This window comes from Balaenoptera borealis (assembly GCF_965194805.1).
Source record: "Balaenoptera borealis genome assembly, chromosome: 19".
NCBI lineage: Eukaryota > Metazoa > Chordata > Mammalia > Artiodactyla > Balaenopteridae > Balaenoptera > Balaenoptera borealis.
In genome coordinates, this window is record NC_138878.1 from 57593688 (window position 1) to 57615809 (window position 22122).

The following is a 22122-nucleotide window of genomic DNA, read 5'->3' on the forward strand; positions in this document are numbered from 1 at the left end:
CGAACGTGCCTGGTGGTTGCCTCAACCCTCCCAGGGTTATGACTCAGGGCTGGGTGGAGCCCTCGAGAGCATTTAGGACAACCTGCACCCAGGGCTGTCCTCCTGCATCTGCTTCCGGTACGTACATGAGGAATGTCAGCTTCTGACATTGATATGGATATTCTGGATAATTAGGGGATACCTATCCTACGTGGGCCACTCAACATCCTGTCTAGTGAGCATCTGAAATGGACTTCGCATGTAGCAAATCAATGTTTTTGCATCCTTAACACTGGTACTCGTGTCCTTAGTGCGTATTCATCATACATATAATTATCGCATACTTGGTCATTCTTAGAAGGGATGAGCCCTCACCACATGCCGTCCTTTTAGGTGCTGGGGGGCGAGGCAGAGCACAGCCCATCCTTGTCCTTGGCCCCAGCCCTGGCCTGGAACCTCCCTTCTGGCAGTCACCCTCTGTCTGTTGTGCACACACACACCGGGGTCTGTTGGGTACGTTCATTGCAGGGTCCGTGTTCCTTCTTGCTCTTTCCAGAGTGGGCCATTCCTGAGTTGTCATTACACACACACTTTTTTTTGGGTTTCCTTCTTCCTAGCGGGACCCATGTGCCTTTGTCTGCAAACGGAGTGGGAGTTTCTTATAGTAACTTGTGTTATACTCACGTTGTGGGTCTCCAGAACCTGCTCGTGGGCCTCTCTTCACGGTGACACTAGGGAGGCCCATTAGGTCATGCGCCTGCGTTATAGGCACAGGCCATACAGTACTCCCTGCGTTCATTTGCGCTGTGCATACACAGTGTAGATTCTGGCAAGCTGCTTGGTATGTGGTTCCTACGTCCATGCCCTCCCTGTAGGTCCTGTGTGCCTAGTCTTGTGCAGATGGGGCAGGCATTTCCTGTATTTATTTGTGTCCTGCACAGTCAGTGTGGGTGGGGCCTGAGGGCCTGAGGGCCTGAGGGCCTGCGTTGTGTAGGATGCATTAAGTGGTTCCGTGTCTCTTATGCACGGGCTGCGAAAGTCCCTGTACCTACTTTGTATGCACACGGGGTGAGTATTTCTTGCATTTGTTTGTTTTGTGCACACAATGTGGGTCCCAAGAGGCTGCTGCGCACACGGGGTAGTAGGTACTTCCGTGTCTGTTAAGCACGCTGCACGGGCCCGTGTACTTACTTTGTACGCCCGCGGGGTAGGTGTTTCCTGTATTTATTTCTGTTACGCACTTGCATTGTAGGTCCCGGGAGCCCTCTCGGTACACGTGGGCAGTTGGCGATTCTCATGTTTCTCTCACGCACCCAACGCGACGATCCTGTGTGCCCATTCAGTCGGCACGGGGCAGCCGGATGACGGGTAACAAAGCGACAGGCTGTTGCCGAGCCCAGACCGCGCGGCGCGCCCGCGCCCTCCTCCCCCAAACCCCTTCCCGGTCTGGGTACCACTCGCAGCCCCATCCTCCTCCCCGCACCGCAGCGCCCCCGCCGGCCGGGGCTGGCGGCCACGTGTCCTCCTCAGACTCGGAGCGGACTTTGCCCGGGGCCCAGGGTCCCTTCCCCTTCAGCCTCCCTTTCCTTCCTCTCCCTCCCCAGCCTTACTGTGTCGGGCACAGGGGAGGTGTTCAGTGACCCTGTCCTGCCCTCCTTGCCTCCCTCCCCTCCCTGCTATTTTTGTCTCCCCCAACCTGCTCTCCTGTTCTCTCCCCCTCCGCTCTCCTAGACCCCCTTGTCCCTCTCCTGGTCTCTGCTCTCACCCCAGCCTGCACCTTTCTGCTTTCCCTAGGCTCTGCCTCTTTGTCCCCCACCCTACCACACACATCTTTTCCAGTCTCATTCTGTATTTTGGACTCTCCATTTATCTCTTAGTGTCTCTGTCTTGTACCTCCCTATGGATTTCTGTCCACCAGGGCACCTCTTCCAGTGTCTGTCTGTCTCCATCGACCATATCTCTCTCTGTCTCTTTAGATGTCTCCTCTGTCTCTTGCAGTCTCTGTCCAGGTCTCTGTATCTCTGTGTTTCTCTGCGTCATCACTTTGCCTCTGTAAATCTCTGTCTTTGCTTTCTGTCTCTCACTGTCCGTATTTCTTCTTGTCTCTTTTTCCCTCTTGGCCTCTGTGTCTCTCTTTGCACATTTCTTTCTCTCTGTCTCTTAGGTTTCCTCTCAGAATCCCTATGTTTCTCTATGTTTCTGTCTACATCTCACTAGTCATCTATCTCCTTGTCTGCCTCTGCCCTTCTCTCTCTGTGCCTCTTTCTCTTTCTCTATCTCAGTCTCTGTATCTTTTGGTCTCTGTCAGTGTCTTTCTGGCTTTGCCTCTCTCTGGCTCTTTCTTCATATCTCTCTGACTCTGCATGTCTCTCTTATCTCTGTGTCTATCTCTCTGTGCCTGTCTCTGTCTCTGTGTCTTCCTATCTCTCTATCTCTCCGGCTCTGTCTTGCCTCTTCCTCCCTCTTTCTCTGAGTGTGGCTCTTTCTCCTATCTCTGATTCTTGCATGTCTCTCTCTCTTATCTGTGTCTCTGTCTCTGTCTCTCTCTATGACTATTCACATCTGCTGTCTGTCTGCTTCTTTGTGGCTGTTTTTCTGACTCTTCATCTCTCTCTCTGCATGGATCTCTTCTCCTTATCTCTTTGTCTCTGAGTGTCTCTGGTTCTAAGTGCCTCTCTTTGCTTTCATGTCCCCATCTGCTCTCCCCACCTCTCTCCTCACCACCCGCCCATGCCTGTGTCTACATGTTTCTGTGTGTCTCTGGCATCTCTCTGCCTCTGTTAGTCTCTCCCTGCCTCCGTATCCCCTGTACTCCCAGCCTCTCCCCTCTCCCTTTCCTTCCTGTATTCTGTGTCTCTGGTGTCTCTTTGAGTCTCTGGGTCTTAGGACATCTCCCTGCCTTTGAGTCCCCCTCTGTTCCCCACCCCTCTCGCTCTGTCTCTGTGTTTATATGTTTCTGTGTGTCTCTGTGTCTCTCTGACTCTATGTCTCTGTCTCTGGGCATCTCTTTGTCTCTATGAGTCTTTCCCTGCCTCTGAGTCCTCTGTGCTCCCTGCCTATTCCCTCTCCCTTTTTCCCCTTGTCTCTGTCTCTGGATGTCTCTGTGTCTCTGGGTGTTTCTGTGAGTCTCCAGGCCTCAGGGCACCTCCCTGCTTTTGAGTCCCCCTCTGCTCCCTGCCCCTCCCTTTCCCCTCTGTCTCTTTCTGTATGTCTCTGTGTATCTCTGTGTGTCTCTGTAGGTCTCTGTGCTTTTCCTTGTCTCTGTGTCCCCCTCTATTCCCTACCCCTCTCCCCTCTCTCTGTTACTGCATCTCTATCTGTTTCAGCCTATCTCTGCGTGTCTCTGCGTGTCTCTGTCTCTGTGAATCTCTGTGTCTCTGTGAGTCTGGGGCCTCTCCCTGCCTCCGTGTCCCCTGCGCTCCCCGCCCTCTCCCTCTCCCTCTCTCCCCCCTCGCTCTCTCGCTCGCGCTCTCTCTCTGAGCATCCTTGGGCCCGGGGTTGCCATGGGGACAAGGTGGGAGCCGGGGATGGCGCGCGCCTGGGCTCGCGCCGGCAGCTCAGGCGAGGAGCAGCGGCCAGAGCAGCGCCAGCAGCAGGCAGCGAGCGGGCGCGGGAGCGGGAGCGGGAGCGGGGGTAGCGTTGGCGGCGGCGGCTCCTCCTCGGCCATCCCCTCGGAGCCGTGCAGCTGACGCGCATGGCGAAGACAGCGGCGCCTACCGATGGGAGCAGCGGTAAGGCAAGGCGGCGCGGCGCAGCCGGGCGGGCGGGCGGGCGGCGGGCAGCCTCCTCCTCTCCCCAGCTCGCCTGCGCGCCGCCCGCCCGCCCTCCCTTCCTCCCTCTCCCCTCGCAGCCCCTGCCTGCCCGCCCGCGCCGCGCTCGCCCTTCCATTTAAAAATCTTTAAAACTTTGCATATTAATATCTGCGCTTTGCATAATCTGACCCGCGCTTTATTGATTGCAAGAAGCTTAATGCAGCCGGCTCGGCCTATTGCAGAGAGCTCTCCGGGCGGGAGCCGGGCGGGCGCCGCTCGCTCCGCACCGCGCTCGGGCTGCCCGCCGCCGCTGCGGCCCCGGCCCTCTCGCCTCCCTCCCGGCGCCCGGCGTCGGGGCTTTGCCCCCTGGCTGGGTATTTTTATTATTTGGGGGCAAGGTGTGTGTGTGGGGTCGGCTTACTGTTGGTGGCAGCGAGGGAACCAAAGGAGAGATGTGCGTGGTTGGGGGGGGAGGGATGGGAAGAAATGGGGACGCAGAGGAGGTGAAGAGGGAGAGAAAAAGGGGAGAAGGGGCAAGAAGGAAGGGGAACGGAGAGGCGTGGAGGAGGAGGCAGTAGAGAGAGGAGAGAGCAGTCGACTGGGGACGGAGCTGAAAGGACGGAGGAGCAGAGCGGAGACAGAGAAGAGAAAGGAGGGAGGCCCAGGAGCGCAGACTAGAGAAAGAACGGCCGGCCGGGAGCTGGCGGAGGAGACGGGCGGTGGGCGCTTTCATCGCTGCCGCCCCCAGGCCAAAAAAATAAAGAAAAAGAGGAAAAAAATAACACCAATAAAAAGACGAAAATAAACCACATCGCGGCTGGGGCCATCATATACAAAAAGGAGCGAGAGGAGAGACAAGGTGGCATCTGCGCCCGACTGGCTTCGTTCGGCGCTTTGGAGAGGCTCCCCGGGCTGGGCGGGATCCCCATTTTGGACCCTGCGTTTGGGGAACGGGCGACTGTGGAGAAAATGAGGCGAGAGGGGGTCAGGGCTGGTGGCGGTGCCGCCTGTTTTTTTTATTTTTTTTCCCTCCCTTTCCTGGGGGTGTGGGGGCCGGTGTAGTGTGATGATGGTGAGGATATTGGTTGGTGATGCTGTCTGAAGCTCGGAAGCAAGCAGGGTGCGTGGGGGGGAGAGGTAAGAGGGCACGGGGAACGAGAAAGGGCTGGGGGTGGGAACGAGGGGCAAGAGAAAGAAGCGGGGTGCCTCGGACTGCCAGAAGGGCGGAAGGCGGGATCGGGGCTCGAAGAGGCCTCGGCATCTCTGGCCGGAGAGGTGGTCAGCGGAGCTCCAGGGCCGCGGAGCGATGTTGGGGAGCCAGGGTGCGCCCCTCAGTTCTCTGGGCAAAGTCTGTAACTTGGGGAACCCCCTCGGCCGCCTCCTCCTGCCTCTTTGCTCCCTTCTCTTTTCTTCCTCTCATGTCCTACCTCGGGCTCCTTTTTCTCCATCTCATTTGCTGGTGTCTCTTTCTCCCTGTTTTCCAGTTTCTCTGTCTCTTCCTCCTCTCCAGAAAAACTACCCCCCACCCCCTCAGGTTTTCTTTTTTTGCCATCTTCCTTTTCTCCACCCTCCCTTTCTTTTTCTCTCTTTTCCCCCTTCCCCCTGTCTCCCTCCCTGCCACTCATTTTCCCTGTCGCCCCGTCCTTTCTACCCCCTCCCTCAGTTTCATTTATTCATCACTTTTGTAGCATTCGGCTTGAACAGCGTGCCAGGGAGAGGGGCTCTGTGCAAAGACAGGACTCCCCCAAGTTCCCACCAGAGTCTAAGCCTTATTCCGCAGACCCATGTATTTCTACCCTCTTTTATCCCTGCTGGGGGCTTGGGTCTGCCCCGGGTGGGGGGGCTCTAGCGCCATCCCCCTATTTCCTCTGGCCTCCTGGAGAAGTCCTGCTGGGTGCTCACTGGGGCCATGGCAGGGGGAGGGGAAGACTTTAAGTGAGGGCTCATGGTTCTGGACTCAGCCCCGCTGAGAGAGAAGGGTGTGGACGGAGAAGAAAATGACACAGATGGCTAGTGGGAAGTGAAAAGGGGAGGCAGTTTGTGCGGGGGTCCATCTGAGAGGGTCCTCAGAGCTTTTGCGCCCCAGGTAAGAGATCCAAAGAGAAAGCCTCTGGCCTGCTGACCACTCCCCGCTCTTTCCCTCCCTCCTGAGGCCTGCAGAGTTAGGGAGCTGGTCCTGGATTTAGGGAAAGACCCAATGAGACGCTTAACTCAGTAGCTTTTAGCCTCTTACCATCCTGCCAGGTGAATTTGCCCCCTCCCCCAGGGCAGGAAGGGAGAGTGTGGTGTCAGTGCGCAGTGAGGGGCTGGAGTGTACAGTCAGACCATGGCGGCCATGTGCATGTGTACACGGCCTACGGGCATTGAGAGAGGCGTGCAGGACGGACTGACTGTGTGCAGAGCTTGGGAGCCTTGGCAGAGTGAAGAGCCAAAGGTGTAGAATCATGACATGTGTGTCCAGCGGGGGGAGACCGGGTACTGGGGGTTCCCATTGTGGGTGATGCGTGTGCAGGAGGGAGTTGGCGCGAGTATTTATCCTGGAAGGTCCTTCCCTTGTCTCGATGTCCATGGAGCCCTCACTGCGTGTGCACTCGGGAGGCACTCTGGCTCTGTGCGTGGCGGCCGTTGGCGCGTGTGCAGATCTGTGTGCCAAGTCTGGCATCGGCGGTGGGTGCGTCAGTCTGTACGTGTAGCGTGGTTGGCCTACAGGCTCTGCATGCAAGTACTAGGTCTGACTGTGGTGTGTGCCCCAAGAGTACACATGGAATAAAGTCACCTGTGTGAAAGTGTAATACCGTTTTGACATAGAGCTATTATTACTGTTGTTGTTGTTGTTATTCTTGTTAGGTGTCTCTGGGTCTCTGTGTGTCCTGGGTCAGAAGGAGGGTGGGTTTGTGAAGTAGGGTCCCGGTTTAGTGATGAGAAATGTGCACAGAGGTCGTGGGCGTAGGGGTGGGCTTGACAGCATGCTTGCACAGCAACCTTGAAGCTGGGTTCAAGAAAACAAAACAAGAAAAGATCCCGCCTCCCCGAAGTCTGCCAGCCCACAGAAACCTTCCCTGGCTCTTCTGTAGTAACAAAGCGTCCCGTGGCAGGGGGTGGCAGGCGGGCCAGGAGGGAATCGCATCAAGGCCACCGGCAGCATCTCCAGTTGCTGGTAATGGGATTCCGCATCTACTTCCTGATTTCTGGATAAGGCTGGACAGAGGCCCATCCACGTCCATTGGAAAGGTCCAGATCCCCATTTCCCTTAGGCTGCTGGCCAACCCTCCGGTCGGTTGCAATGCCATCCTTGGGGACCTTGGTTGCCCTCACTTCCCTCTGTCAGTCTTTGCAGGGAAAATGGAGGGTGTCTGTTTCACGGACCGTGGTATGGAAAGAAGTCAGCCACAGTGTGTGTGTTTGTGTGTGTGTGTGCGCCCACACCCATGCTGTGTGTGTGTGATGGAGGTTAGCCCATACATCCTAAACAGCATGCTAGCCAGATTTTTTTCCAGCAGACCCATCAGTGGTCACCCCAGGCCCCCTGCATTCTGGTTCATACACATTCGCTCCTTGCATGCAGCGGCCATAGGCCAGAAGCCTTTCCCCCACCGATGTGACAGCCAAGCTAGGGGCCTCAGCCTCAGCACCCCGCTGGGTAGAGCTTGTCAGAGCTCTGGTGCATATTCGTAGTGTGTTGGGGCATGACCCTGGATCGGGGGACAGATGGCTATGCCAGTGGGTACTTGGACTTAGATGGGGGCAAGGAAGCAGTTTCCCTGTCTGGCATGTGCTGGTTAATTTCCAGTATTTTTTTCAGGATTGAAATGGTTGAGAAACTCTTGGGGAATTGTTGGAGGAGAGAGTGGACGTGGGGGTCTCCTCAGACCGGGGTCTGTTCTTTCTTCTAAATATATATCACTCATTGTTTTTCCCTTGGGCCTAACAACTTCTAATCTAATAATAATAATAATAATAATAATAATAATAATAATAACGATGATGACGCCCCTTACCACCGCCTACCTCTTACGGCAGCCCTGATGGTGCCCCTTTCACAGATGAGGGCTTGATTCTCTCAGCCTATGAGCACCCAAGCGGTGCTAGGACTGAGGTCTTGGACTCCTGGTATCAAGCCTGGCCTGTCTTTGGAGGCCTGCCCCTCTCCTCTTATCTGTCCCAGCACCATTTCCTTTCCCTGGCTCGGCGCCTTCCCCCACTTCCTCCCCGCCCCCTGAGACGTCCATCCACAGGCCCTCTCCCAGGACCTGTCAGGTGGATGGGTGCCTTACGTGGCTCAGCAAGGGCTTTGAGGACCTGGGTTTCGTTTTGTATCTTGCAGGGAAAGCCAGCAAAGGAGTGAGGTTGAGCGCCCACTCTGTGGGTGACAGTTTGGGGCTGGCCCTCTTCAATGACAGGGTTACCAATGAGCTTATGTCCCCCCCCGCCCCCCCCCGCCCCTGCTGGTGGGCCCCGTGCTGCACAGCCACCTTCCCAGATGCAGGTGGTGGCCTTGGGAGGCAGGTGCCCCTTCCCTCACTCATCCACAGCCCCACCTTCTTTAGATCCTCGGGGCAGGCAGCTTTCCCAGCTCTGACACACTCGGAAGGAGGCTGGAGGGGGTGACCTCACCTCCTAGGTCCCCGAATTCAATAGGTATTTACTGAGTGGTGTGAGTCACCCAGCTAATGAAGTACAGTTAGTTCCCTGAGGTAGTCAGGCCATGGCAGCATGATCGCTCCTTACCTGAAAACGATTGTTAGGGACCAACCACGGGCTCTGAAGTGGACCCAGCCTTAGACAAGATTCTGGGTGCCTGGAGCACAAAGGGAGCTTCTCGGTCATCGGGAACCCGGAGGAGGGAGGTGTGTGTTTAAACAGGGAAGTGGGTCTTTGAGGATGCGCAGACACTGAGGAAGGGGGCACGGGGGGATGGCGGAAAGATGACCGAGGGAAGCGGGGAGCAGGGAGGAAGCGGCCCATGTTGGGGGCACGGCCCTAAGAGCTGAGGTTGGCAAGGTGTCGCAGGGCCTATCTCTGGAGGTTCTGAGAAGTTTGGACTTGATCGCTCTGGCCCTGGGGAGCTATCACGTGTGTGATCTTGAGCGCACATGTGCATCTTACGGCAGTGTGCCTTGGACAACACGGACTAGAGTGTGCACGTGAGCGCCTGTGCACACACACACACAGCCCTTCACCCCGGCGTCCATTCGCACGCGCTCTCCTTCAGAGAAACTGGCAAGGGGGTACTTTAGCCGTCATCCCCAAGACCCTATACCGTTCAGGGCTGTGGCCCGCACACGTGAGTGTAAGAGCAGGCTGGGGACCCTCCCCCACCGGGGTGCGGACTCATGTGGCATTCACAGACTTAATCCCCCGCAGTGAGGCCGGGGAGGCAGCATCTGTCACTTTCACAAACACAGGCAGCAGACTCTGGGGGAGACACACTCCGCTTGCTCACAACCGCTTGCAAAGCAGAAGCCTGTACCGCGCTGATCCCCATGCCCGAGACAGAAACAGTCCCTCACAGCCCCTGCACCAAGGCCAGACCCGTACACCCAGTCACTCCCTGCATTCCAGCACGCACACATGTGCACATGCACGCACACACGTGTGAAGCACGCCCCTGACATCCTAACTCCCCATACGCACAACCACATGCTCAGATACTCCTTGACTTTAAGCACAGCTGCTGGTATCCTAAGCCCTATTCACACACACACACAGACACACTCACGCACGCACATGCACACACTCCTTTTGACTTAAAGCACAGCTGTAGCCACCCCACCAGCCATACACACATGCCTACAAGAGGACTCACACACACACACACACACACACACACACACACACACACACTCAAACACACAGCCTCGAGATCCACCAGAACCACCGTGGGCAGCGGTCATTGAAGAATGACCGCCTGAGCGGTGCGCCGAGGGGAGGGGGTCACCCTGAGGCCTGGGCTGAGGGTCACACGACAGGGGACCTCAGAATCCCTTGGGGAAGGGGTCAGGCAGACCCTGAAAGGGCTCCGTTGGTCTGGACGGTTCTGCCAGGTAAGGGAGACTCAACAAACACAGGCCAGAGGCGGGAGCCGACTAATGGCCGAGGCCGCTGATGGCCGAGATGGCCGGTCAGCGAGGAGGGAGGCTCGACAATTGATGTGACTCGGGGCTGGACAAATGATGGCGCGTTTGGCTGGAGCCGGCTGGGGGGCCACAGACCAGAGACCGGGTGGCCCTTCTCGCCTCAGTGGGGAGAGGGCCATAGCCGGCTGTGTTGCGACAGGGTGGGTTTCCCAGCCTGGTCCTGCCGGCATCCTGCCTGGTGTGCGTGTCTTGGGGTCTTTGTATGGGTGAGTGTGCACGCGTGCGTATGTGCGTGTGCATACATCAGCGTGCACCTGCCTCCGTAGAACTTTGTGTCCTGGGCACTCTTGTGGTGCATCTGTGTGCATCTTCGTATGTGCATTTGTGTGTGTGTGTGTGTACCTACCCACCCACAAAGTGCTCAGGGACCCTTCTTGATGCACCTCGTGTACCTCTGTGCTCATACGTGCATGTGTGTATTGAGTGTGCAAGGACCTTTCTTTTCACGAGATGCCGTGCACTCTTGTGTGCTTGTATTTTTTTTCGGTGTTGGGTGAAAGTTGGGGCGAGGGAGAAGGAATGGCCTGGACTCCAGCTGTCCATGCACCTGGTGGCCCACAAGGCCGCCTTTGTGCATCCGTCAGAGCCTCTGTCTGGGCATCAGCGGGTGTGGGCTTGTGTGCTTGCCTGCTCCAGAGTCTGAATATCTGTGTGTCCACACAGCATCTCCCTCTGAGCATAGCTGTGGGTGGGGTGGGCCAGACCAGATGAGGGGGACATCTCCCTGAATCTATACATCGTCCCTCTGGAGGGGGTCACACAACCCAGGCTGGGCCTGGCGGGGACCCAGCAACGCCGCACAGTACAGACCACCCCTCCTCCTCCTTCTCCCCGCGTGACCTTTGAGCACAGCAGCCCCAAATACATATTTATCAGAGGGGCTGTGGGGACCAGCCCCTCCCCACCACTCCCCTCAGGGCCCAGCCTGCCTGGCTGCGGAGAAATTAACCTTGTGACACAGGAGCTCGCTGACACCCTGGCCCCCTCCCCATCCGCGCGGCACATATGAGCATGGGTGGGTGCGCGTGAGAGAGAGGCAGAGAAGCGGTACTCATCCAGGCTGGAAAGGGGAAGAGGGACACACAGGTGTACCCATGTCCATGTCATTCTTGACACACGCACATACACACACACAGAGACACACGCACACACACCCTCCAAACTACAAAGTATAGTCAGAGACTTTGAAATTTTGAAATAGATATACATGCAGACACATGCAGTGGTTCTAAAATAGACACACACACACACACATTCTCAAATACATGACAGATCTGTGCACCCGTGGGTCCTGAGACTCAGGTACCCGTCCCCTTGGTCAGAGATTCTCTTTAGAAAGCACGTAGATATAAAAGCATACAAATCCACACAGATGCTTGTGCACACGTCTCCAGAGATGTTGAAATGGACATACCAGATATAAAAACAAGGATAAGCACGCACTCACACACAGGTATGAAAGCCCAGACATCCATGCGTGCTCGTAGGTACCGAGACATCACACGGCAAGACAAACACTAAAACCCCAGGGTGCTCCTCACGTGGAGAGTCTTTTCAGCAGGAAAGGTACAAACACAGATACTAAATATGGCGGCATCTCAGCCCACATGCCCATGGGTGCACACAGGCCATGTTTGTTCAGAGGTCCCACAGGGAAGCCACTCACAGTGACCTGAAGGGACGTGTTCTGAGTTATAGCACCCAGACATCCCCCACTTTAGACTTGTTTCCTTAGAGCAAAATGAAAATGGGTAGATGCTCAGTTCTAAAAACGTTCACGGAATGAATTCATTCATCACACATTCACGGAATGAATTCATTCATCACACAGGAACTGGGCCCTACGTGAGCCAGGCCCTATCTTAGAAGCTGGGAAACAGTGATTCACAAGACAGACCTGGGCCTTGCTCTCCAAGAGCTTGGAGCCAACAGGATGGGTACTGATTGGACCTCAGTGTGTAGTTAGTTATGAACGGTGATAACATCTGGGAAGGAAAGGAACAAGGGACCGGGGGAAGGGATCGTGGGAGAACTTGGTTGAGATGGGTGGGTCAGGTGTAACACCTCTGTGGACATGACATTTAAGCTGAGTGTTAGACACGACATACTGATTCTAAATGTGCACACACAACCCTCCCAAAACTTACTGAGGCCGCACAGGCATAAATAATGCAGGACACAGATGCCCCCACCCCCAGTCCTCTGTACCTCAGTGACCCTTTAGAAAACTCCTCTGGTGGAAAGTGGGGTCCCCCTGGCTGGGGTCCAGATGTCTGGGCTCTGACAGAGGTGCACAGAGTGTGCCAGGGCTGTGCTGCCTGAGAGGGTCCAGGGGGCTTCACTGAGGAGGTGACATGGAGAATTGTGGGCAGGGTCCAGAGGAAAAGGGGAGGCAGAGGGCTGTCCAAATAGAGGCACTCCTGGGAATTCCCTGGCAGTCCAGTGGTTAGGACATCGCAATTCCACTGCAGGGGTTGTGGGTTCGATCCCTGGTCGGGAACTACGATCCCGCAAGCCTCGCCGTGCAGCCAAAAATAAAAAATAATAAAAAATAAAGAAATAGAGGCGCTCCCTGTGCACAGGCACGGAGGTGTGAGCAAATGTGCACATCACTGGACTTGCAGGTGTGTTCAGGTAGGGGCGAGAAATGAAGCTTGACATCACTGGGAAGGGCTGTGAGGCTCGGATTTATTTCAGGCGCACCGCGTAGACAGAAGGGTTTTGAGGAGGGGCTTGACAGGATGTGAGCCACGTACTAAGTCAGGGATCTCAGAGTCTGGTGAGGAGGAGGGACGGGAGGAGGACAGGGAGACCCCCAGAGGGAGGGGTCCTGCCCATCCACTCTGGGAACCCTGGACAAGGCCTGGCCAGGGCAGTGCCACAGCTGCCTTCCCCCTGCTCCAGCCCCTTCTCTCTGCCGCTGGGCAGAGTTGAACAAGCTACAACTCGCTCCCACAGGGAGATTTGCTGGGAGGTGGAGGTCAAGGGTGACAGTCCTTTTTAGTGACCATTGACACTCTGCTGTTTTCTGAGGCCTCCTGTGGCCAGGCCTTAGCTGGGTGCCAAGGTGCACGGATGAGCCAGTCCCTTCCCTGCCCCAGAGGAGTCCCCAGGATGGGAGGGTCGACCCTGAAGGAGCCTTGTCTGGGACTCCAAGGGTTTATTGAAGGCATCTGGAGCTTGTTCTTAGAGAATGAATGGGTCAGAAGGCCCCACGTGGTATATGGGGAAGCAGTGAGGATGGAGCTTGGTTTTTGAAGGTGAGACCAACTTTCATCTGCCATATTGAGTCCCCCAACACACTTAGAACATCTTCTTTAGCCTGGAAGCCCTGCATGAACTGGTACCCGCTTGCCCGTTCAACTTGCACACCTTTCCTCCTGCCTCCAGAAGCTCAGGCCACCCTGGCCTTCTTGCTCTTCTTCAAACACATCAACCTTGTTCCTGCTTCAGGGCCTTTGCACCTGCTGTTCCTTTTGCCAGGAAAGCTCTTACCCCCAACACTACTCAAAGCCCACCTTCCCCCACAGGCCTTTCCTGACCTCTCAGTCTAAAGTAACATCATCTTGTAACCTACCCCTTCACCTGCTTTATTTTCCTTCTTAGCTCTGAGGTATATATTCTTATCTATTGTATCTCCTCCTCCACTAGAAAGTCAGCACTGTGAGGGCAGGGACTTTGTCTTGTCCACGGCTGTATCCCCACTGCCTAGACTATGCTCAGCACACAGTAAGTGCACAGCGGATGTTTGTCAGGTGAACAGGAGCTAGTCCCTTGTCACCCAAGCTGCCCAGTACAATAGTAGAGCTGGACGTCGGCGGTGCTGAACAGGAGTGGAGGGAGCTCACCTTCTGGGGGAGATGGGGGCCTGCACCTACTAGTGTGGTAGGGGCATCGGCAAGTCAGGCCACCTCCTGCCTGAGGAAGGAAGCCAGCTGGCTGAAGCAGCCAGACTCTACACCCATCATCCTGGGCCTGTACACTCCACTCCATCTTCCTGACAATGCTCCCCTCACCCCAGCCAACGCATCCTTGCCCCCCCCCCATCATCACGTCTGCTTACCCCCCAACTGTTGCCCTTCCCCCACTCCCTGACCCTGACAACCCACCCCATGACAGGAAAAGGCAGACCCCAGACTGTAGGGTCGCACACACCCTGCTTTGAGTCCCAGCCACGGCTGTGGGCAAATCACATCTCTCCTTTTAAACCTCAATTTTTCTCGTCGGCAAAATAAGGTTTTTGTAGGGATCAAGAGTGATCTGGTGTGTGATGATGATGCTAATAATAGCTGCTATTTATCGAGGACCTGCCAGGTGTTAGGTATTGTGCTAGGTGCTTTGAACATTTTTTTTTTTTTCATTAAAAAAAAAACAGAGGAAAAAAAAAAAAATCGAGCACGGTGTGTCCCCAGAGTGTCAGGCCTGGTGTGCGGGGCTGTGAATCACAAAGGTGAACACAGCCCGTCTGCACAGACCTTACTATTCCTACGTGTGCTCGCACACCCACCTGAGGTACCGCACCGGGCAGGCGGTGGGGGCTCGCGCTCCTGCTCGGCCCCTTTCAGCAGAAGCCTCAAAGGGTGGTTTGGAGGCCACTGAGGCAAGCAACTCTCACAGATGAGAGAGCAGCCCAGCCATCCCCAATTCCTCTTTACTAACTCAGCGGGAACTCCCATTGTTCATATGTGGATTGCAGGGCTTGACACAGGGTCTGACCTAGAATTGGCCTCAGGAAGTGCTTATTGGATGAATGAATGGATGAATGAATGAACAAGTGAACAAAGGAACATATAAATATATATTTTTGGCTGTGCCACGCGGCATGTGGGATCTTTAGTTTCCTGACCAGGGATGGAACCTGTGTCCCCTGCAGTGGAAGCTCGGAGTCTTAACCGCTGGGCCGCCAGGGAAGTCTCTAAAGGAACATATTGAGCCAGGTGTCTTCATTGCATTTGTTCACCCCAAGACAGAGCACCAAGACACGCCTCCCTCCTGCCCCCCGCACTGCATTCCCTTCCGCACCCTGCACATCCTACTCACATACATCATTTGTGGGCTGATAATCCTAATATCATTTCCACCACTCACTTGCCCCTTTCTGTGTCAGTCCCTCTCCTAAGTTGGTTGTAAGCATGGTCTTGTTGACTTCTCACACCACCACTGTGAGGCAGGTGTTATCCCCGTTTTATGTTTGAGCAAACTGAGGCTCAGAGAGATGAAGTGACTTGCCCAGGGTCACACAGCTTTTTGACCACCATGCTCTTCTGCTCCGTAGAATCGCACGCCCTCTCACTAGTCCTCTGGCCCACGTGCACACTTGATCTTGCAGGTTTTTCTCCTCTCGGCAGTGGGATGGCACAACCCAGGAGCCGGCTTTGGTCCCAGCTCTGTTACAACCAGCTATGTGATGCTGGGAAAATCCTTTCCTTCCCTCTGGGCCTCGGCTTCCCCTCCAGCTGTCCCTCCTGCCCATAAGCCCTCAGCCAGTTTCCTGAAGCGGGGACAGGGCACAGAATTCCGCTCGGTCCTACCCTGTCCTCTCTAATAGAGGAGAAGCCAGAGGAGCTTCTCCACTCAGCAGATTTCAGATTCATTCACATACTTGGGGGCTCTAGGCTCGGCTGGGCTTGGACTCAGGGGGAACATAAGACAAGCCTGTCCGGGAAAGGGAAAGGGGTCGGAGAAACACTGCTCATCGCGTGTCTGCCCAGCGCCTCGCCACAGTCCTGCTGATGCAGGACTCATTAGCCCCGCCTTTTGCAATTACAAACAGGTGTCAACTCATGTGACACATGTTCATTGTAGGAAAAGTAGAAAATGCAGATATGCAAAGGGATAAAAAATCCCACCGTGATCATCTAGTTAAATGAAAAACAAAATTAACTTCTTGATGCCTATCTTTCTAGATAGCTTTTCCTCCAATGGGAGTATGCCTACGAGTTTACCCAAAGAATGTATTAAAAGTTAGATGCCTGGGACCAAACTCTGAATTCTGACTTCTGGGACTTCCCTGGCGGTCCAGTGGTTAGAACTCTGCTTTCACTGCTGGGGTCCAGGGATTGGGCACGGGTTCAATTTCTGGTCGGGGAACTAAGATCTTCCAAGCTGCGCGGTGCAGCCAAAAAAAAAAAATTAAAAAATAAAAAAGAATTCTGATTTCTGCTCTAAACCTTTTTCTTTAGGAAAATTAAAAAAAGTGTGTGTGTATGTGCGCGCGTTTCATAAAAATGGAACCATAAACTACATACCAGTTTATAACCTGCCTTTTCTTCCTTCCTAACAATGGATTAGGAATGTCGCTTCCTTGTCAATGAATTTATTTCAAGCATATTTTCTGCAACTCCGCAGCCCTCCATTATGTGGCTGCCGCACCATCATGAGTTGTACCAGTCCCCAGTCACAGGACATCTAGGTTGTTTCCTGGCATTTCCTATTGCAATTATCCCCAGTTTACAGAAAAGGACATTGAGGCACAGAGAAGTCCCTCATATGTGTGAGAAGCTAAGGCACGATCCAAGGGGACCTGGGAATGGCTTGGGTGCTGGGGACGGTTCCCAGCCTCACTCAGGGTGGGGCTGAGGGGCCCTGACCGGAGGGAGAGGCTTGAGTAGAAGCCACACGCAGAAGACACATGGCCGTGGGGTTTCCCTGGTGGTCCAGTCTCAATGCAGGGGACGCGGGTTCGATCCCTGGTCAGGGAACTAAGATCCCACATGCTGTGCGCACGGCCAAAAAAAAAAAAAAAAGAGGAAGAAGAAGAAGACACATGACCTATCAGAGGGGAGATGGGTGGGGGCACTTGAGGAGGAAACCGCCCACCCTCTCCCAGGCCCCCAGACCCAGGCACACCGTGGGCCTGTGCACTGCCCATCGGGCTGCCCCCCAGCCCTCTCGCTGCCGTCCTTCCTGAGCCCTCTCCGCCTGCTCCATCTTTGCCAGCTTATCAATAGGTTAAGTGGTCAGGTCAGTGATATTGACCATTTGATTAGGACCTTGTCAGATCAATCCCTGGCTCATCTCACGGACCTCCTCCCCTGCCCGCACACGCGCCCTGCCTCCGCGCCAGGGAGCAGGTGGCTGGGGAAGCCTCCACCCTCCCCACGCAGCACCCCAGAACCCTTCGGGGCTCTTCGGAGCCCTCCGGCAAGTTCAGAGAAGGTGAGAGCCAGCCTCGGCCTCACCATCTCCCATCCTCGTCCTGCCAGGTCAGGAGCTTCGAGGGCTGTCTCCAGTTTTGCTCCGCCCCTTGCTTGCCCCACTCCTGCCTCAGGGGCCTCTGTGGGCCCCTCCTGGACCTCTGCCTAGGCGCTGGGTTCCTGCACCCCCTCCTTGCATCCACTCTCTTGCTTGCAGTCATTAGATCTTGTTCGCTCTGTGTCCTGTTCCCCTCAGAGTCCGGTCAGACTGAGCTGCCCCCTCTTGGCTGTGTGACCTTGGGCAAGTGACTTCACCTCTCTGAGCCTCCATTTCCTCATCTGTATCGTGAGAATGATACTCACCAAAGGGTTGTGAGGATTCTTCAAGATCACACCCGCAGAGCAACGCACCACACCTGGCACGCAGCTAGCACCCAGGAAACCCCGGCTGCTCTCACTACGAGCTACTCTGCTGAATTTAGCTGAGCTAGTGTGTTTGTGGGAGACGGTTGCTCTGTCTGTCTGCTCCTCAGTGAAAGTGTATGTGGGCAGTGTGTGTGGGGGGCCGATGGGCACTGTCATCCTCAGGCCTGTCCCAAGCTCCAGCTCAGGGCCATACCCTGTACTGGGTGGTGTAGGGACCCCCAGTGGAGCCAGACTCCAGCCTACCCTCCAGAAGCAGTTCTAGTGGCTTCAAGGAGAGCTGAGGGGCCAGGACCTTCTCTCCTTCCCCAGGAAACGTTGGAATCTTCCCCTCCTCTGTGGCGTGGCTGCGAGGACCAGAGACTCCGGAGTCAGAGAAGTCAGGGTTCCGGTCCTCATTCCCGTGCCAGGTCACCATGGGCCACCTGCTTTTTCCCTCTGTTCCCCAGAGTTCCCATCTGTGAAATGGGGAGAAGGCACCTTCTAAGTAGCTCCCATTCCCATCTTCCAGTCTCAAGGTCCTGCTGGGAATACGGCTCCCAGCTCCCACAGGGCTTGCCTCTTCCGTGGGGAGATGTTAGCTACTTGGGAGAGGGATTTGTCAGGGGAATATGGGGGTTCGGGGACCTGGGAGATGGCACGAGGAGGAGAATTGGAGGCAGACGGGCCAGGGGTGGTCCTGCCTGTGGGCATCGCAGATGAGGGTGGCAGAGGGCAGAGGGCAGAGACCAGGGCAGGAGGGGGGGCGCCGCCTCCAGGGAGGACCCCAGCCTGAAGGCACTGCCTGACTCCGGGCCCCTAAGAGGCCTGGGGATTCCCCTGCCCGCCCCGCCATCACTTACACCAATATTGACGGTTAATGCCGTGTCGCCACCGTGTTCAACACTCAGCGCGGCTAATTGTTTTGACTGGGAATCGGCAAGGCGATTAAACGCCATCGATTTTGCCCTGCGCGCTGCATCGATTTTTAAATTTCCTATTGATCCCAGCCCTAAATCTCCTTAACCAAGACCTCACCGTGGAGATGACAGCCGCTGATTAGCTCCGGGGGCGGGGGTGCGGGTGGTGGGCAGCCTTTGAGTGGGGAAGGAACCCCAGCTCCTCCCTCCCCACAGGGACCAGGGGTCCGGGTCCCCTTGACCCCTGAAGATGGAGGCCCAGGTAGAGAGAGGGAGAGGGGGGAGGGGGGAGGAGTTGGGTGGACCCCCTGTTACTTTTACACCCCTTCTTTACTTTCCCATTTGGGCTTCTCTCTGGCCTCTCTGCTTGGGCTCCCTCCATTCCTCCTCTGTCTGTCTGTGTCTCCCCATCTCTCTTCTCTTTCCTTTCTTCCTATCTATCTATCTATCTATTTATCTATCTATCATCACTCTCCCCACTGTCTCAGTTCATCTTCTTCTCTTTCTCTTTCCTCCTCCTGAACTCCAGTCCCGCCTCCACCAATTCCTTGTGTCCTTGGCTGGTCCTGGGCCTCAGTTTCCCCATCTGTGCCAGCAGATTTGCCGTGAGATAGAAAAGTAGCCTGCCAAACGTTAAGGTCCATGGCCATCCTGCACATCCCCCTGAGGTCTCCCCTCTGGAGAGTGCACCCACAGGGACACACAGATGTCAGGCAGGTGTGAGCTTCCTGGCTGTGTGACCCCACCCACAGGGCTCTCCCTCTCTGAGCCACTGCTTCTGACGTTGCCCACCGCCCACTCATCAGGACCCGCCTGGTGGGAAGGTCTCCTTGAAACCCTGTCTCCTCTGGGAAGTCTCTCCCTATCCTCCAGTCCCTGCTCCTTCTCTGAATGCCCACAACAAGGGTGGTCTTTGTGTGGGTTCAAGCAGCTTTTCCAAGAAGACCACGTTCCCAGAAGGCAGGAAACAGGGTTTCAGTAGGAGGCACGCAGGCCTGAGCTTTCTAACCAGCTCCGCCCCTCACCGAGCTGTACAGGATTCTGGGGAAGTCAGTCTCCTCATAGCCTCGCCTGCTGCAGCTGTAAAGTGGGGATGACACCAGCCGTCACTCTGCCTTCCTGCAGGGCTGCAGAGAGGCTCAGCAAACACTCTTTGGAGAGGGTCTCCCCATTTCCTGTAGACCTCTCCGTCCTCCCCATCTTCTACATAGCATGCAGTGGGACCTTTCTGAAGACAAGCTGCATCATCTCCCTCCCCGCCAGCTGCTCGGACCAGGCCCTGCTGGGTGCAGCCCTTGCCATCTCTGCAGCCTCATCTTTCCCATGTCTCTCGCTGAGCCCTGCGAGACCAAAGGCCTGACATTCTCTTTCCTCCCACGCGGCCCCTCCACCTGACTAAAGTGGATTCGTCCGCCAGGCTTGGCTCCGGGGTTGCATCCTCCCTGGGTCTTCCCTGACCTCCCCTGGGATTCCCACTGCATCCTCTGCTTACCCCAGTGTGTGGGCATCGGTTCTTTATTCAGTCTCCCCAGCTTGCCTTCGAGCTCCCGGTAGACGGGGCAGAGACCTTGTCTAATCCATCTCCATACCTCCCACACTTGGTCCGGAGACCAGCTCAGATGAGCCTCAGTATTTGCTGATTAACCAAATGAATAAATGAGTGAACAAATATACCAGTTAGAAACATCATCGTGACTTTTATGTTCATCTCCCCACAGCACACAGGCACCTAATAATGAATAACCCTTTCACATTTCTTTCTCATTTGACCCTCCCTGCAGTCCTTTGAGGTACATAGTTTGTCAATTAATTAATCCCTCCATCCATCCATCCATTCACTCAATCATCCATCATGTACTTAATGAGCATCCCACGTTTGCCAGGCCCTCTGTCAAAGGCTAAAGGTGTAAGACACAGTCCCTACCCTTTAAGGAGCTTCCAGTCTGCTGGGAAAAACAGATGTTCAACAAGAGAAGGCATCAGTTATCCCCATTCATAAGATGGGGACAACTGAGGCTTAGAGCCCAGAAATGAAGGTAACCAGTGGCTGTCGGGACCTGAGTTTCCATTCACCAACTTGTGGATCCTCATGGTGTGACAGGAGCAGGGTCCCTTGGCCCCAGGAGGGCCTCATTCTGCCCGAGGGGGAGACGTTTCATGATTTCCCCAGGATGCTCACTCCCTTCTCCTCTCTCTCCAGGTTCTCTACTGGACCGGGTTGGTGGCTTGAATGTATTAGCTTCGCTGCTTCTACCCAAGAGGTAAGGACCACGGTCCCAGAGCTTTGCTTATTGCTGTGCTCCGGCTCCTGTCTCCTCTCGGAAGCCCCTGCTTTCCCATCCTCATCCCCGGCCCCACCCCGGGGGTGCTGCCCTTCCCCGTTCTGCCTCTGTCCTCTGCGAGGTTACTCTGACTGATCTGTGTTTTCATCCTCTGTGTGTCCTGCGGCTTTCTGGCCAAACCCATGGTTCTGGACGTTGGTGACCGTGGGGCTTTCTGCCAATGAGTGGTAGGTAGACTCAGTAGGAGAGAGATGGGGGTAACTTGGTGGCTCAGATCACAGCTTGGGGTCAGGTCCTCCCGCGTCAGAATCTCTTTTCTGTCCCTTCCTAACTGCGAGTGACTTGGGACGGTCAGAGCCTCCATTTCCTCGTCTATAAAAGGGCATAATAACAGAACCCACTTTGCTCGCTGTCCTGAGGATGGAAGCCTAGTGAGGCTCTTCAGGTTCCAGCTCGGGAGCCAGACAGCCCCAGCTCTGCCCGCTGCCAGCTGTGAGAGCCTCAGTTTCCCCATCTGTCAAAGGAGGGTAATAACAGCACCCCTGCACACACACACACACACACACACACAGGATGTGAGGATGAAAGAAGTTACTCCATGAAAGCATGTAGCCTCAGGAATCAGGAGCCTGAAATGCAGCTGGAAGCTCCCCTGAACAAGTGAGGATTTGTGAGGCCCCTCCTTGGAGCCCACTGAGACTCACAGACAGAAGCAGGAGTCCTCTAGCCGCTCAGCTCTGCAGGAGACAGAGGCTCTGGGCATCTGCTCTGGGGTTTGCTACACTCAGCTTGGTGAGGCCCTGGCTGTGAGCATCTGGGGAGGGTTACGGACAGGGCCTCTGGGGTGGGACCCTGACTCGTGCTGCCCCAACCAGAACAGTTTAACCCACAGGCCTCAGGACCCCAGGGAGGCCTCTGCGTGCCCTCATAGCCTCGTTGCTCTGGGGGTGGAGGGGGTCGCAGCCTTACTTTAAGAAGCAGATGAAAGCTGTAGCCTAGGGTTTGCGATCTGGTGTGGTAGGGACCGTGGTGGACTGGAAAATGCATTGGCAGGGCTGGGGGAGCTGCTCTTCAGCTCCACTGACTGTCCCCAAGCAGAGACGGACGTACCCGCCACTTGCCAGATTTTCCGATTTTTCAAGAGAAGCCGGAAGTCCAGACTTTCATGTGAAATCTCTCGATTTTTCAACATTGGCAACTACCCCCAAATTTCAAAAATCCCCTTGTGGTCCAAACCACATGTTTCAGGCAAACTTTGGCCCATGGATTTCCAGTTTTGCAATATTTAGTGTAGACTTTCTCCCAAGAAAACGCATCCCTATGTCTACCCAATTGTGCTCCAACCTCAGGATGTTCACAGACCCCCCCGAAGCTCATCCATGGGCCCTATTCTAGCCGGTAAGGAACGTAGGAGTCTGAACTACACGACGTGTGCTTTCTCCAGGGAACCAGAAGTGTAGCTTTCCCAGGAACCATCATGTCCGCCGATGCTCTTGACGTTGAAAAGAAGGTCA

General features: G+C 55.3%; 1 protein-coding gene across 1 annotated transcript in view; it reads left to right on the plus strand.

Moving 5' to 3' along the window:
* Positions 1-1356: 1356 nt before the first annotated feature.
* Positions 1357-22122, plus strand: part of POU2F2 (POU class 2 homeobox 2) — a gene marked incomplete at its 5' end in the record, with an annotated part of 78956 nt that continues 58190 nt past the window's right edge. Inside the window, 2 exons of the mRNA XM_082370104.1 lie at positions 1357-3710; positions 20527-20587. The remainder of the gene's footprint in view (positions 3711-20526; positions 20588-22122) is intronic.